This window comes from Pinus tabuliformis, chromosome 5_2 (assembly GCF_031772625.1).
Source record: "Pinus tabuliformis cultivar Carrire ecotype Pingquan chromosome 5_2, CPIR1, whole genome shotgun sequence".
Lineage (NCBI taxonomy): Eukaryota > Viridiplantae > Streptophyta > Pinopsida > Pinales > Pinaceae > Pinus > Pinus tabuliformis.
In genome coordinates, this window is record NC_142306.1 from 691,262,593 (window position 1) to 691,274,623 (window position 12,031).

The window sequence follows — 12,031 nt, forward strand, 5'->3', positions numbered from 1 at the left end:
GTCTTTTGATTTTAGACAAAACTTGTTTGTTTACGCTTCAAATTGAATTCGAAAATTATACGACAGTTTCCTTTTGTCTACATCAACATTAAGGGAAAAGAAAAGAAATACATGCATCTTGCATTTGCATTTTTTGATAAGTTTGCGTGATTGATCTAGGGGAAAGTGCATTAGTTTGTGCTTTGTGCTCTATGTGGAAAGATAATGTTTTTCTCTCCCCTCAGTAGTTAGGATTTTCAAAGCTAAAAAGATTGTAAAGCTTGCTTATCATTTTAGCTGCATTTAGGAATTTGTACCAATACATCTCGTGGTGATCCTGAAAGACAAACTGCTAAACAAGATCAACTTAAAATATATTGAATGAATCTAAAAATGCTTTGTAACATAACGCTCACAATAGAGGTCTAGGTAGAGATGTGTTCTGGTGTCGTTAAACGTAGTGACTGTCGATCTCTACGAAGGTGGGTGATTCCTCCTGAGGGACGATAGCACTAATACGGACTTGTGCTCCCGCGTACCGTCGCGTATATTGGGAGACCCCTATAGGCATTTATCCTTTATCCTTAGGAAGCCGTGTCGGCCGCCCTACTGATCGCGATGCAGTGAACACAGCATTCACGAAGATCGACCACCCGTACCGTAAAACGTATTCTGTGGTTTCGCGAAAGGTTTGGCACACCCTCTGCCTAGATCTCCAGAGCAGTTTCTTTTGGCCTTTTTCAAACTCTATAACTGAAAAAGTCCAACCGAGCATTTGTCACTTCGGGCTCGTTAATACATCGAAGGCGACTAGAGTCATCTTTAGCTTTTTTCTCGACTCTTAAAACATGAAAAAGCAAAGTTGTGTCTAAAAGCGTCTAATAAAATTCATTCAATACGGAAACATAATTCCCCTTTTTGTATTTTAGTTGATCGAGTAATCCGCAACCATGGAGGAAAGTCAATTAGAACTCCGTCGTTCGAGGAGACTCGCGAGTCAACCGTCTTTGTCTCTGGAATCGAGAGTAGTACGGACGAAGCAAACTCGCTTGACCGGGTCAAAATCTCCCATTAAAGTTAGAACAATAGTTCCAACTACATCTGAGATTCTGGTCACTCCTAATATTTCTGGAATCCCTGCCTCTATTGAAGAAGTTCAACAGCGACAGAGGGACAGTTGTACTGATCCTAGTCTAAGAACAAGTACTTGCATAACTGAACCAGTTCCATCTGAAACCGGTCCACAGAGTCTTGTTGCTCAAACAACTGTCGCTGTCGAAGCAACCCCTTCTTCGGCACCAGAAATCTTTTACGGACCTGACGGTCTTCCTCTTCCTCCTGGTCTGATTGCAATAGAGGAAATCGTAGAGGACCAGCAAGCAAATACTCCAACTCATTTTGGAGTAGGCATCACTCTTTTTCCTTCTGCATCAGAAGTTTGTCCATCGCCAGTGGAAGTTCCTGTAGAATCGTTAGGCAGTTTATTGGATAGACTTAAAATGTCTGAGCAACCGTCGACATCTAGGACTGTGCCAAATGACACAGCGACAGCAGAAGCTCCTGCTGTCACTCCGACGATGTTTGTCGGCATACCAGCTGTCCCGACTAGCTCTCAACAGCTAGAAGGAGTCCACCCAGGGACTATTATGACAACTTGGTCTGTTCCAGTTTGTTCTACTGGTATAATACCCGGTAATTCTTATGTTGAAACTAGACAAATTGATCCCTTTGGAAATCAGTTTGGACCATCCAGTCCTCAAAGGCAATCTATACCCTTGAGCTCCGGATTGTTACCGTATGGGGGGCAATATGCCCTTTCACTTCCCCCTCCGGGAGGATACCCATACGGCAGTTTTCAACCGCATTCAGGTTTGACTGAAGTCACGACGAGTGGTTGGGTGCCTATGTTGCCCCAACAACCGAGAGTTGTATATTCCATGCAACAATGTGTACCTATGTCTAGCATCCCGACGATGCCAGCAATTGTAACCGTGTCGCAAGTTCAATCGATGTCTGTTGTATGTCAACCCCAAGTTGTAATGCAACAGCCCCTTGACCCTGCAACACAACCAAAATCGCCAACTGCTGGGACGACATAGATACAAACGGGAACCATAACCCCGCATCTTGGTCCGTCGGTTAGTATTGCACAGCAAAACATGGCTTCGCAGCCATGGATGATGCAATACCAACAACCTCAGTTTCAACAGGTGTACCAGGGATCTGAGCGACAGATCTTTGCAAATAGTGGGCAACCCTATATTTAGAACGGGTTAAATCAACCACTTTACAGTGGCCAAGCCCACCAGCCATATCAGTCCTATCAACATCAGTTGCATTATGCTGGTATGCAAAGGCCTACTGCTCAGGCGATTCCATCGTATCCTGGGTACGCCTCGCCAAACCTAAATCAGCAGTTGCCATTCGTGGCGACTCTAGAATTACCAGATTTACATCGATTGACGAATGATCCAATCGCCTATGCCCATTGGTGGCCAGCGATTCCTCACAAACTTCCTTCGGACATTCCTAAATTCAATGGAAATCCTGGCGAAGACCCGTCGAATCATGTGATGACTTTCCATCTGTGGTGTTCGTCGAATACCTTGAATGATGATTCGATAAGGCTTCGCCTTTTCCAGAGGACATTGACTGGTCCGGCGGCTAAATGGTATATTGAATTACCTAGATCCTCTTTCGACAATTTTAGTTCCCTAGCCACGACTTTCTTAACACACTTTCAGTTACCTATAAGGTACGAAACTGGAACCGAGATCTTAACCAATTTCAAGCAGACAATGGCCACACATATATCAGATCATATACATGAGTGGCGTCGTCATCGCAGAATGGTAAAGACTTATGTTCCAGATCAGCTTTTAGCTGAGTGGTTTATAAAGTCGCTTCTTCCTGCTATAACAGAAGATGTGGCCAAGGGAGGCGTCATAACAGAGGAGCAAGTTATTGCTCGTGCCCAGTATTTAGACTTAGTATATACTCAGTCTGGCACGCTCTATGACAAGATACCTGACGCCCCTAGACCGGAATTTTCAATTCCTCCCCCTCCTGGATCAAATAGTGACTCTCATGCCGGCGATGGTGTGATTGGCACTGCAAATGCAAAGTCAACACGGGATTCGTCTAAGAAAACCCGTAAGACTTCGAATCAAAATGCAAATGAAGAACTTCTTGCCTCGGAAGTAAGTGCCGTGTCGGACGACAAGGGCAAACAACTGAAGCAACCAGGAGACAAGAAGAAAAAGAAAGGGAGAAAAGGGAAACCCCCTTCGGGGTGTCATATATGCGATGAGGATCATTGGACAGCAGATTGTCCATGCAAAGCTGAGCTTAAAAGATTCTTTAAGAGTCCGAAAACCTCAGCTGTGTTGACTGATCCGTTTCCTAATCCTGGTCAAAATCTGGTTGCTAATCAAAATGCTTCCCGATCCCAAGTGCTTATGTTGTCTACCTCAAAGCAGCAGAATAATGCTTTGACAAGGAATAAAGATTACGGGAATCCATGGCTGTCAAATAACAAGGCTAATGAACAACCTAGTAGTTTGACGACAGCTTTGACCAAAGTTGTGCCACCCATCATTCCTGAACCAATGGTAAAGTTGCCAAAGGGAGTAGTACACAAATCGACATTTAATCCTCGTGCCAAAATAGCACAGAATTATAATATAATAGAGGACCTGGCCTAATCGCCGTCCGCTATGTCGACACTTGAGGTACCGCAAAATTGCCCCTCCCAAGAGCAAACTTTATTATCAACAATAGGTGGGATTGGCCCAATGGATTCCAATCTTGTGGCCTTTGATCATAAAGGATATGACCCTAAGTTACCAGCTCAACTAGCTTTCCTTATTCAAGTGAAAGCCCTCAACAAAACTGTTCATCGAACAATTATTGATGAGGGGGCATCTACATGTCTTATGTCGATGAGTTGCTGGAAAAATTTAGGCTCACCACCCTTGTCGAAATCGTCAACGACCTTAAAAGCATTTGATGGACGATCATACACTCCCTACGGGATTTTAGGTAACTTGCAAGTTGAACTGGGGGGCAAAACAGTAGAAGTCGATGTTGAAGTAATTGATGGAAACCTCGATTACAACATCCTACTAGGAAGGCCCTGGATATATGCCATGGCCGCAGTCGTGTCGACCTACTTCAGGAAGATTGCATTTCCCTTTCAAGGAGGGATTACAGTCGTCGACCAACAAACTTTCCTCCCCGACAGTTCACAAGTTACGGGAAGCATTCCAATGACACATGGAAGCGATCATTCGCTTCAAAATATTGGAGTAGGTCTCCTAAAAGACCCTGCCTTAATGGGTACTTTTTCCCTACCGCCTGCAAGTAATCTGGCGGAGGTGGCCACAGTGGAAACCTACAATATGAAAGCTTCTATATCTAATGGATTCGGAAGATTCCTAAACATTTTGTCAGCATGGATCATCGCCCTAATAGAAATACTGTAAATACAGTGGGCTTCGAGGATAGTTCCTATCTCATGTCAACCTCGTTAAAAAATGAAACAAATCCCCTTTCCAAATCTCAAAGGTAAACCTTCATTCCAACCACCGAGTTGAATGCAATGAAGCTTGGGGGGCATGCACCTCGATTTTCATTATTATGCTGGGGGCATGCAAACTTATCATCGAGCAGTTTTAGCGCATAGTTCATGCTCGTTAAAAAATAAACGCAAGATCCGAGCAGTTTTAACGCGGTCTTCATGCTCGTTAAAAAATAAATAAAAGCAGTGAGAAATGTTCCCTCCAGAGTTTAAGCTCATTTTTATCTAAAAAAAGAACCTATCCCGGTAAATAACCTTTTGAGATCGTAAATCCATCAGCCATAAAAGCCTTGGTCGTGTTTGTGCACCGTCACCTCCACTTTTCATTTGGCCGATCATTCACCTCCATTTGTGTGTTTACCTCTTTTGAGAAACAGCTGCGAAGAGTGATTTCACCTAGCCATCCTTGTGACACTGCCGTGATTGGAGAATTCCAACCTGTACCTGGAATCTGCTGCTATCCCTGTTTATCACTCGTTCCTCAAAAGACGAGTCTTCTTTGAGCTCTTTTCATCTGACTCGTAAAATATGAAAAGTTTGCCGAGTTTTGGCCTTCCAGCTCGTTAAACGACCGGAAGAGCTATCCCTCTTTTAGACTTTAATCTTTTTGGACCTGAGGGATTATTACACAAAAAGATCGAGCGCTTGTCTTGTTCGGCTCGTTAAAAGTACCGAACACCCATCCCTTCTGTATTGTTTTACACTTTTTCGGGCTTAAGGGATTAGATGACGAAAAAGGAATTATGGAGTTAACTTTCTGTACCTTTTCAGACTCTCTAAAAATGAAAAGGACCGAGTTTTCCTTGTCGTTAGACTCGTTAAAATGATTAAATAGAGACAAACTTGTCTTTAGACGAGAACGAGTTTCCCTATCGCTAAGCTCGTTAAATCATAGCGATGGGCTTGCCCGAAGGGCAGGTTATAGAACAAGCATATGTTATCCTCCTCAAGCTTGACAAAAATAAAGAGGTACTGGTCAGAAATGACTGGGGAAAAATTGGGAGAACATCAAAGCTTAATGGTAGCAAGTCGCTCTTGAACATGACACTTTTCTTCCGTACCGCATCGGGTTGGGTTGTTTCATTCACCGGTCTCATCACCATGGTCTTCGCCAAACCATCCACATTTTTGGGGTAATGCTACCGATCCATCGCATCAGTGTCGTTATATGTTCAAGAGAGGTCTTTCTGAAAGTGTCAACCGTGTCCCATCCACTGCCATACATTATCCTTCATCCATTCATGATCGCCACCCTGAATCATATGTCACAGTTTGTTTTCACCTCCACTAAAATCATTAGCTCCATTCCGTGTCATTGATGTGGGATTCATTAAGGCCCTCCTTTGACGGATCGCTTCTTGTCGACTTCAGCTCATTATCCAAGAAGTTGATCTAGGAACAACCCCATCAGTACTTTGAAGCTTGCATGCCTCAATGGCAAGTTTCTCACTTCCGGCGACAGGTATACATCAATGACCTTCGACCAGAAGATTTTGCGTGGCGTTCGACGCCAAGTCCTTTATTCACGCCACGTGAATTGTACTGCAGTACCTTGAGGGTCATTATCATTATCGGTGATTCCTCTCACGCTTGTTAATGGTTTTCATCATTGACCGGTAATCAAGCGATGTCTTTCCATGTTCGACTTCAGCGAAATTCTCACATGGATCGACTTGTACTTAGAGTGAAGATCGAACGAGTTTGAAGACCCCGGATCTAGTTTCATCCATCCGGGCTGCGATACATATTCGGGAAATATAAAAACATTTGTCATGTACATCATTGCAGCAGATGATCATCCTACTCTAAGGATGATAATTTCAGTAGAGAATTATCAGTCTACCATCAGACGATCGTCTGTTCTATGTACCAAAATGTATTTATAAAGCTGAGCATGGGAATGCCCGCCTCAGCTAGATCATGAAAACAGAATGAAAAATAATGTATTGTATTGTATTGTATTACAGGGCACCTCTCAGCACTTGAATGAACTTCGGACCCTCTGGATAAAGCATTTCACCCGATAAACGGCCTCATACTTTAGGGGGCAACTGTTATAGACATTTTTGTGCCTCGCAGCATGGAGCATGAAATGTCGATAATTACAGGGATCCAAAGTCCCTAAACATGTTGTTCTTACCCCTAGAGGAACAAGGTCAGCAAACCACAACACTTCCTATCAGTTCTCCACCTGAAAACACTCAAAAACAGGCTATTTTTGGATCATGTCAGCTGCTCCACTGAGCATCTGCGCTAAATGTCAACTGCTCCTCCTTGTACCTGCGCTGAAAGTCAAAACCAATGAAGGCTACCTGCGCTGGGCGAGATTGGCCAAGTGGCACAGTCATTCTGCAAGGTGTCAACTGCCTAGGAAGCTTCCAAACTGACACTTGGTTCAAGGAATTCGCCCTATGATGAGTAAGAGGTACTTGATCTCCATGTGGAAGCAAGGATCTCCAAGTGGACTCAAGAACTGAAGTTTAACTGAAGAGGGAGAGGACACAAGGCAGCTTTAGGTCAGTCTCAAGCTGACTCATCCTTTCTCCAAATCTCCTATATATAGAGCTCTTCTATGAGGTCTATGGAGGCTGGAATTTTGTGCAAAGCAAGGAAGTGTTGTTGGTTTACAGTTAGAGCTATTGGGTGATTGCTTTTATAGAGGGGAAGAGGAGATTTCTTGCTGCTGGGGAGGTGCTGCTGGATTGGAGCCATTTATGGTTGTAACCTTCTCAGAACCTTTTTCTTCTATCAATAAAGCTTTGATGTTCTCCTATATACTTGTATTGCAATGATGTATTGTTTTTATCTGTATATTTGATTCATTCTAATCCATGCATCAGTTATGAGTACATGTTTCTTGTAGTTTCCCTCTCTTGTTTTTGCAGGATCTTTGTGTAGCTGGGTCGGCAAAAGGAGCAAGGAGCTGGGAACAAGAGGCAAAGAGAGAAGACAGGATCGACAAAAGCGAAAGACATCGGTTGGTCAATCTTTTCTTCCTTCTCTGTACTTTCATAAAGGAAAAATATCAAAGCTTTACTTTCAGTTGTTGCTAAGGAACTATCACCCTTAGAGTAGGGATAGGGTCATTCCGAGTCGGATACTTTTCCCCACAACAGATGAGTCCCTTTGAGGCATTGTATGGGCAGAGTTGTAATACTCCCATTAGTTGGTGTGATCTAGTTAGCAGAGTATTTATTGGACCAGATATGTTGGCAGACATGGAACATGAGATGCAGGTGATCAAGAAAAATCTTAAGGTAGCACAGGATAGGTAGAAGAGTTATGCAAATAGGAACAGGTTGTTTAAGGAGTTCCAGGTTGGGGAATAGGTGCACTTACACATCAAACCAAAAAAGAGCTCCTTGCAGATTGGCTCATGTGCCAAGATGGCACCAGAGTTTTCTGGACCCTTCAGTATCATTGAGAGGATTGGGCCAGCAGCCTATTGACTTGCAGTGCCTCCAACAGTGAAAGTCCATGATGTTTTCCATGTATCTTTTATTAATAAATATGTTAAGGATGTTGATCATGTGATTGACTGGTCTGTATTGTAGGTGGAACTAGTTGGAGAATCCTAGCTGGAGCCTCATTGTGTATTGCAGAAAAAGGTGCTCATGCTTCAGAACCAAGCAATAGAGAAAGTTAAAGTGCAATGGAAGCACTTTAGGCCCGATGAAGCTACATGGGAGATGGTGGAATAGATGTGGGCCATGTATCCTTCCTTGTTTTCTAGTTGAGGCAAAACAACTTGATATGGTGGTTTGGTGGTTGCTTATGGTGGTTTGGTAGTTGTTGTATGATGGTTATTAGTTAATTTATGTTGGTTTAGTATATACTTTGTGGTGATTGATATATGCTTTATGATGGTTTGATATATTCTTTTTTATGATTTGATATATTCTTTATGTTAGTTGATACATGCTATATGATGTTTTGATATATGCCTTATGATGTTTTTGATATACGCTATATGATGTTAGTATATGTTTGATATATGTTTGGTATATGATTTGGCATATGTTTTGATATATATATATATATATATATATATATTGTGATGATGTTATATGTACACTCGTGTATGGATGTAAATATTGTAACGAGCTCTGTTATAAGCCTCCACTATGCGGTATGGGTGTCATGTTAATATGCTATGATGTGGTTATATTATCATGATATTATGATGTTATATAAGTTGGCACTCAGCAGGGTGATCATTGTAAATATCATAATGAGTTGTGATATAAAGCTCCACTATGTAGTATGCTCTCGTGGTGTCATGATGTTATGTATTGAACAAATATTTCATTGTAAATACTGCATCAAGTTGGGTTATAAAGCTCCATGAGCAATCTTCTTTCAGTAGGTTGTTGAGGTATATGTGTGATTGAACACCGAGGACAGTGTCCCCTAAGGGGGAGGGTTCTGTAATAGCCCTGGTGAAAATTCCATGTAATAAATGTTAAAAACAAAAACCATGGATGACTAGGACACTTATTCCAAGCTGAATGTTGGGCAAGACATCCTAGGGGGTGTTCATTTGATTGTTTATGGCTGAGGAAATAGGCAAAGGAAATGGATAATGCATTAAAAGGCATTTTGGCACATTTATTTATGAAAATAATGGAAATTAGGAGAAAAAGAAGGTGAAAGGTCATGGGTTGCATGTGAGGAGGAAAATGAAGGAAAATAATGGAAAGTGAAGAAAATAAAGGCCTCATTCATAAAAAGGCTTCTGAGGATCAACGTGTAACCTTTTATCAGTTCAATTTTGGAGCTCTCTCATTATTCTCTTTCTCTCTCATACTCTTGGATACTTAGAGCTTTCTTGGAGCACTCTTGGTGGGTGTGGCATACTTGGATTCTTGGAGCAAGAAGGCAAAGGAAGAGCAGGAAAGTGCAAGAAGGCATTGACATCAGTGACTACATCAGATTTGCTTGCAGGTACCGAGTTGCATGTATGATTTCTTCACTAGTTTTGGCATGCATGGCACATGCATGTGGTTTCTTGGTTATGATCTATCATTGGCATGGAGGATGGCTGGGATTGATAGTGGATTGCCTAGCATTTCCATTTCCTAGATAGCCATGGTGATTTTGGGTTTACTTTCATTGCTTTGTTTTGGTTGGTTCTCATGTTTCCTTAGCTTGGGTTGAGTTACTAGTCCTGGAAGCCCTGGTTGAACAAACATTCTGGAAGCCATCTAACAGCCTGGGTTGAGTTACTAGTACTCGAAGACATGGTTGGACAAATGCTCTGGCAGCCCTTGGTGGGTTGAGGTACTAGTCCTGGAAGCCTTGGTTGGACAAACACTATGGAAGCCCTCAAAGGCTTGGATGGAGACCAATCCGATGAAGGTTTTGGTGATGTCCGATCGTGAGGTGGAATCACTATTTGATGGATTGAGGTGGATGGCCTCTGGAAGGCTTGGATGAGTTTTTCTTGATATGTTCTACGAGATCCCCCATTCATGCTTGGAATATGGCATGGGGGTGAATGGCTGAAGAGAGATTTGACTCATCCATTCTACAGTCGAGTGGAACATGGTAGTCCCATCTCTAGTTGGTTCATTTCATTCATTAATGAGAAATCCATTCCCTTAATTTTCATGTGTGAAGGTACTGATGTATTTATGGATTTGATGTCTAATATGTTTATTGTATTTCTATTCCTATTATGTTGGTTATATGCACATTTCATTGTAGCCTGTATGTATGGATCTCATCATGTTTTTACTTATATATGAATGGATAATGTGTTTATGAGTTAATGGAGGATAATGGAGGAAATGGCACGAGGGAACAATGGTTCATAGTGATTCTTAGATAAGTATGAGATCCCTACTTTTATTTCTGTTATTTACACCTATAGGTTACATGTTGATTATATGTTTGAAGAAATGCTTGTCATGGCTAGTAGGGGTCTGGTTATGATCTTGTTCATATTATTTATTTTGCATCCTTGTTTCCTTGCATCCTTACTAATTCTAAGTGATCACTCCATTCTGGGGAGTGTCCTGGGCTTTGGACCAAAAAAGGTGGCTCAAATCTCGAAATGATAGCAAAACAAAGCATTAGTTTAAGACTAACTCGTCTGGGCAGTGTCTACGAAGTGTTATAAAGCACGTGGCCAGTGTCTGGGGAGAAATAGTCCTGATACTAACTCACCTAGGTAGTGTCTAGGAAGCATTATAAAGCACTTGGCCAGTGTCTCAGGAGTGTTAGTCCTGATACTAACTCACCTGGGCAGTGTTTAGGGAGTGTTACCTTGCCCTAAGTTTCTCAAACAACAGTAGGACCCAGGGATAGGCAATCTGAGTGGCTGACTTGTCTCCTAAAAGTTATTTGGATGATGTTGGATGATTGTATGTGATGTTCTGTCAACTCCATTTCCTTAAAGTCACCAAGGAGGTTGAATCTTATTATAGTGACCTCTCATCGCATGTTTACCCCAGCTGGCCAGTTGCTTGGGTAGGTGTGGGAGGAAAGTATTAAAAAGAGGTATAAGAACATGGTTCAACTCTCAAATTGAATGGGTTGAATGTGTGTTGGTCATGCATGCATGTCAGTTGCTTGTGTGTCTCTTACACTTATATACTTGTTTCTTTAGCTTGATGATGGATTAGGGTTGTGGTATGGTTATCATGAAGAATTTGATATTGATTTCATGAAGTATATTTGAAATGAGTATGTGAACAACTGTGTATGGATTACATGTCACTTACATGTTGATTTTATGATACCTACTTACATCCTTGTATGTTACATTACATTTTGTAATATTTTGATTACATGCATCAGTCTGGTAGGTTGATTACAAGGACTGATCGATTATGTTCGACTACATGCGGTTATGCGTATTGGTAGTTTCCTTTTCATTACTTATGCATACTGTTGGTTGCATGTGGCATTGTGTATGATGAAGAAATGTTGTTGTCATGCATGAGGTCATAACATGCATTGTTGATATGGCCTTGCATTGGTGACTGGACCCTAGTTAGAGTGATGTTTATGAGTTGATACATTTACTTGTGTATGTCGATATGTTGCTATGATTATGTTATACATGTATCACGCTCATTTGGTAATCTTGCAGACAAGTATCCTCCATGAGTTATATTAAGGTACGTTGGTTTATCGTGATTTGGTTTATGTGACACATTATGCCTTGCAGGAAGAAATATCAAATGGCTAGCAAGATGGTTGACCATAGAGACTCTTCCTATGAATCCAAACAACAATATGGTGTGGGAACCCCTCTGACTTGGCAATTACATTGAGAAGTTTAAAGGAGGAGATAAGGCTTTGTAAGGTCGATAATGACAGAATAATACAGTCACATGAAAAGTTAGGAGAGGTGAATGCAATAATACTTCAAATCTTGTCATATTTTCTATAACAAGGACTACTATGGATCAGTCATGAGCAGGAAGATAAAACTAATGGGGCATATGGTAGAAAATCGCATGGCGG